The sequence below is a fragment of the Anolis carolinensis genome, chromosome 2 (genome assembly GCF_035594765.1).
Source record: "Anolis carolinensis isolate JA03-04 chromosome 2, rAnoCar3.1.pri, whole genome shotgun sequence".
Classification (NCBI taxonomy): domain Eukaryota; kingdom Metazoa; phylum Chordata; class Lepidosauria; order Squamata; family Dactyloidae; genus Anolis; species Anolis carolinensis.
The window spans coordinates 266,603,967-266,610,449 of NC_085842.1; positions in this window are offsets into that span (position 1 = coordinate 266,603,967).

The window sequence follows — 6,483 nt, forward strand, 5'->3', positions numbered from 1 at the left end:
TGAGCCAATGGAAGTGACTAAGAATAGAAAAACCTGCCACAGAGAGAACAAAAGCCTTGAGGAAGATATGCCCTCTGGCAATTATTGTCAAATAAAACATCCTAGGTTAATCTAAAGAGTATAGATAACACCTGGGGGTTATCTCCACAGATGTAAACACATTGTATGCGAAGAGTTAATTAACTCCAGGAATGTCATGTACTATTTTGCCCCATAGGAGAGACCATCCTAGGGCTAGGAAAAACACAGCATTATCTTTGGCTGTTCTATCCTATACTGCCATTGTAGTTATTTTTTTGTATAAGGGTGGATGGAGGTGTGGATTTCTTACCTCTGTAACTTTCCACTACGTATGGATAGTGGAGATTACCAAGACAGGGGCTTCTCTACATGTGCAATGTTTGACTGGTGCTTGTTTGCTTTTCTCTAACCTGTTTCCATTCTCTAAGCAATGGCATGTATGCAGGTGGAGAATGATTTGTATGCCCTTAGTCAGCAAACACAAAATACATAAGGAGATACTCTTAACATCCATCCCCTCTGCTTACCTCTTTTATCATTGGCAGTGGGTTGGGGAAACAATTACATTGCCTGGAGCCTAGTGAAGTGCATTTCCTCCTCCTTAATACTAAAAGCTCAATCCAGAACAGCATGGATACATGCTGTACACACTGTTCTTTTTGCTCACTCTTTTAAGTTATTTTTGTGCCTCTCCCCAAGCCTGGGAGAAAGCTGTTTGTTCTGCCAGGGTGTAACCCTTCCAAGGTTAGAGCATGTTGCCTGCTTGCGATTACCCTCTGGCATGAGATTTCTTTGTTTATTGCTTGTTTTTCCATCAAATGTTCTAAATTCAGTAACACTTCTGGATTGTCCCTGTTTGGAAGGTTCTAAATTATTATAAAAGGCATTTGTTTTAAAAAATGAAACAGAAAGCTAAAAACTGGGATTTGTAGTGCCAGCCTTTGTGTGGGGGAATCAAGACACTGACTAAAGCAAAGGTTGGGAAGCTTCTATGGATCCTCTTATTGTTGGATTACAACTCCCATCAATCTGAAGCAGCAGAACAGTCAAGGATAGTGTGACTTGCAACCAAACAACATCTGGAGGACTACAATCTGGTGCCTTCTCAACCCTGAAGGGTTAATATTTTGAAAGTGAAAATAGGATGCAATTCTGTATTTCCTTGTCACAGAGTGAGGCTGTTATATTGAGCACAATCAGTCATGACAAATATGCCAGAAACAAAAAAGTCCTTTGGGATATACAGGTATGCTGACATTGCTACCATGTTACCCACTATGCAGATTCATGATGTTGATTGCAAACAAGGACATTAGTTCTAGCAATGGCTTTTTATTTTGAATGTGTGTGGCTGTTTGTCTCCAACAGTTGTCACAGGCCACAAAGGGAACTTTATGCAAGGGACAGGAAATTTGGGTTTTTCCTATACAGTTAACTACTCTAATTATTCTTGACCATTGAGAAATACACTCAGTCCTTGGCATGCTTGCTCAATAGTAAGTCCTACTGAGTTCTGTGGGGTATACACCCATTAAGGTAAGCTGATTTCTAGTACAACTTCACAATAAGGGCAAGGATACATCTACTGCAGGAATGTATGTTCGTGTGTTATTTATTTTTTGCAGTGCTTTCCTGTCAGTTGCTTTAGCTGCAAACCTCACAAATCTATCTTCCCCACAGCAGGCCGGAAAAGCCTATGAGCCACCTGAAAGGTGGAGGAGCTTGAAAGGGGCAGCAGCAAGTGCTGCCTTCTTTTAGCAACAGAGAAGTGAAAGGAACTGCACACAGCAAAACTACATTCATGGTGGTAGAGAAAGAGAAATAATTACTAAAACAATAGAGGTTTTGAGCAGCACTCTCTTTTTCTGAGTGTTGACGGGTAATGTGTATACAGGGAATTGTATACATGTCAGAAGACAGCTCCCATTTCCCCTGACAACTAGATGTTTTGATTGAGTCTGACAAGAGCATTGGTGTGAAAAAGACCACAGGAACAGCTTGGACTATAACTCTGGGAAGGTCCTATGGACTATAATTTGTGGGCTTCCATTCACTATTTCAAGGACATTGTAGGTGCAGTAGGATACAGCTGGTGAGAGTGCAAGAAAGGGGAGATTGTGGAAATGGCATGTAGAAATAAAAACACTTACAATAACTGCACTTACATGGAAAGAATAGTGAAACCACATCAAAGAACCATGAACCTATTCCTGTGATGCATGTAAACTGTGTTATACAACCGTTGTGTAAAGAGGGAAGGGTCTAGACCAGTGATGCACAACCTGTGGCCTTACAAGTGTTTTGGATTTCAGCTCCCAGAATACTTGATCATTGGACAAGTTGGCTAAGGCTTCTGGGAGTTAGGAGTCCCAAACTTGTGGAGGGCCACAGGTTGTGCACCAGTGGTCTAGACCAACCCCAATGATTGGGCAACTCTCCCAATAATCCTTTCCATCCACAGCCCATCATCAATGTTCGTTGCTGATCATGAGGAGGAGGCTGTGGAAGAATCCACAACAAGTCCCTTCTTTAGAATCGTAGAGTTGGAAGAGACCTCATGGGCCATCCAGTCCAACCCCGTGCAAGAAGCAGGAAAATCTCTTTCATGGTAGGTGCACAGTTGTAACAAATCCGCTTGCTGTTAGGGAGAGGTCTGCTGTCTGTAATCATTAAATGCAATATAGTCAAACAAATCTTTAGCAGGAAGAATGTTTCATTAGCAGTTTTGTTGTTAGGATCTATGTTCTTGATCTTGACAGTGTATAAAACAATTTGGTAACTTGGTAAAGGGCAAAGCGATACATTTGGCTGGAGTTATATCTGAATTCAGTACTAATCTGCAAATATGTGTTTTCTTTCTGTGTGCTAGCTTTGCTCATTGGCCAAGAGAGAACATCAGATAATACTTGCTGGCATAAGCGTATGTTCTGTTGTCACACATAACCTTTCATTTGAGGGAAGAGTGAATAGCAGTTTGCCAAAGCTGGAGCCTAATCAATCACAACCCAGCAAGAATTTACTTGTTTAGTTTCAGAGGGAATTCATTGCCAACTTAAGTACATCTAATTCTTAGTATTATCAGGCCCAGTGAATTCTTACACGCTTCTGCCTTGTAACAAAGATAGAAATACTATATTGATATCTGAAAAGAATAGGTAATTCTGGGTATTGACAGGTATAAAACTGACATGCACAATTGTACATCTTATGTTGTTTAACACTCCAGCCATCCCATTTCTCTCTTATCTATAGTTCCTTTCACATAAAGCTTTCCACTATAGCAGAATATGAGTAATTTTGCACTGGTAAGTAAGGATCCTTTTTGTACATTGCTTTTTTCTTCTTCTCAGTGTAATCCCAAGGATTTTTTAAAAGTATAAATAAGCCAAATGTCAGATCAGGTCACAATCTTGCTCTGAGGATTTTTTTATTAGTTCAAAAGGTCCCTTCGAAAGTATCCAGATTTAGGAAGCAGAGGAGTGGGTTTTGGTTTGAACAGTTTATGTGGTTATCCAATATAACCTCCCATATTTCCCACATTAGAAATCTGGACATGTTTGGCTAAACAACATCAGAATGGCATCACAGTTGCAAAGGTATTAATGAAGAAGAACACACAAATTGGGAGAAGCAGTTTTCTTTTGCTGGAGAATATATTGTGAAAAGTATGTTTTGGTCTCACTTCTTTTCTTTCTTCCAACTCTTGCTGAGTTAATGAATGCAAACTAGTTTTGCACTTTGAATTCCATTTGCACCAGTTCAATTAAATGAAGGACAAAGGGAGAATGTGACAGAAATGGAACATTATCAAAAGAGCATAAATTGTGCAATTACAGAGGATTAATCTGTGCTGCTCCTACCAAAACAGGATAGTTAGAGCATATGACCCAAGTTTTGCCCCAGTACACCATTCTCTCTTTGTTTGCAATAGGAAAAGTGGAAGGAAGAATTGGCTACACCAAGGACAAAGCCTTCCCTGGAGGTTTTTATCATCTTATTAACTCTTCCTTTAAGAAATCTGTGGTACTTTGTCACTACAGCAGAAAGACCATTGGAGAATTCCAAATTTGCACAATTACAGGGACAGAAGTCTTTTACAATAAAATGCAAGTAATGCAGACTGGGAGGAAGTGATACCAGACTCTTAGGAAACAGCCAAATATTGAGGGCCAAGAAAACGTATGTGGAGGAAGTATTTGGTGCCCATCCAAAATAGCCTCCAATGTCACATAGTTGATATGGAAATGGATATTATGAGCATGGGACCAAAATTGATTCATGAAAAGGGCATTACAATTCCAGTAACATTGTAACAGTATGCTGCTTCCTAGAACAAGTAGATAGTGTGAAAAGGACCTGTGTTGTTTCAAATCCAAAGCTTGAACAATTACGTTTTGGAAGTAATTTCTGTTCCTTGCCACAGTGTTTGAAAAGTAGCTTATTAATGTTATTCACAGTGGTAAATAAAACTTGTTTTGGAACTTGTTACCTTTCTATTATTTTCTGTAATATCCATGAAAGACTGACACAAACATGAAAAGAAATTGTCAAAACTGCCTTGCAGATGTCTTTAAACAGTAGCTTTTGGAAACAAGGTGAAAATTTTTGTTACTTCAGTAACAGGTTTTTGCATCCAACTGTTATTGCACCCTTACCATCACATCCCAAATTGGTTATTAGTTAGAGAACTATGTTAAGAGGTCATTATGTTTGTGGACACTGTGAGTGCTGTAGACAAGCTTGGAAGACCAAGCTTCCAAGCTTCACAGAATCACAGAAATAAAGTGGGTACCATACTCCAACACTTCTCAACATGTGCTACTAATAATGTCATCTATCTTTTGATATGTGAATGTGACCTTTGGTACATTGGAAAAACAACTAGACCTTTAAGAACTAGAATTTCTGAACATAAGTTTAGAATTAAGCATTTAGAAACAGTATCCCTTCTATACTCTCACTTTACCCAATATAACCACGCTTCTATTTATTTTAAGTTCTGTGCTTTAGAATGAGTCACACAGAAACCACACATGGATCTAGAGAAACAATTGGCCCAAAGGGAAATGTATTGGATCTTTACATTTAAAACTTTTTCCTCTCAGGGACTCAATGAATCACTTACTTTCAGCTGCTTCCTTTAATCTACTCAGTATCCTTTAAAAACCATCCACTGAACCTTTAGGACTACTTGCTGTTAGAATTCCTATGAGCAGAGTCAATTTTCCTTGATGCTATTATGCACGGTGTGAGTATACTGTTATTTTCATGGATTTTCCTATCTATAGTAATTTGTTTTAATATTGCTGGTTAATTACTTGTTACATTAAGTCTTATATATAGATGTGAGTCATTATTCATATTTGCCAACCATTTTATGGCCTAAAGAAGGAGAGTTTTCTTCCCGAAACAGGGTAATAAAAAACCCGGGCACCTCTGTAGCACCAACCTGAAGCTGGACTTTCTCACTCCTTGTTTTGGAGGATATTAATCTTATTTGGACTTTCCCCACTGCCAAGCCTTTCACTCCTTGTTGGAGAACTCTTTCATCAGATTTGGACCCCTGAAGCTCTCACACATTGGGACTGATACCAGACCGAGCAAGACACTTTCTGTTTAAGAGCAGTTGCTCCTTTTTCATTGTATTTTTCATAGCATTGTATTGAGCTTTGTATTGGGGATTATGGTGTTGACACATATTATATTGTCATTATAATTCTCCTTATTGCTTAGACTATATTATGTTTGTCCATGCTTTTTACAAGTATTTGGGATATTGCTTAGTAGAACTATCTTGTGCCCAATTTGTTTCTCTACCTTCCACTCAACACCAGCCCTCTTTGAAGTAGCTCAATCATCCTGTGAAGTTACATAAGAATTCCTCAACACTCAGGGCAAAAAATAGAAAGATTTACTTAGGAAAACAGAATACAATTTTGGACAAAATGAAATCCTGAGAACATAGCATTCTGTCTCGTACTTGGTTTAGAATGTTATGGACACAGATCAGGGCTAAAATACCAGAGCCTTCATACATTTTAATAATCCCTTAAGAAAGGGAGGAATGTTTTCATTATAATGATGTCAGATCTCTTTTGAGCCAGAATCAACAACTAGGCACTGGTTTCAATTTTCCAGTGAGCAAATGACATTTAGATCTCACATAACCAGAAAAAAAATGTGGTTAACACAGCCAAATATTTAGACATGTCAGCAGAACAGTTTGGAGGAATCCATAGAATCACAGAGTTGAAAAAGACTACATGGGCTATCTGCCATGTAAGAAAAGCACAAAGTATCCCTGACAGATGTCCATCCTGCCATTTAAAAGCCTTCAAAGAAGGAGCTTCCACCACACTGCGAGGCAGAGGGTTCTGCTGTTGAGGTTTTTCCCAATGTTCAAGTGGAATCTCCTTTCCTATTATTTGAACCCATGGCTCCACTGGGTCCTATTCTCCAGGA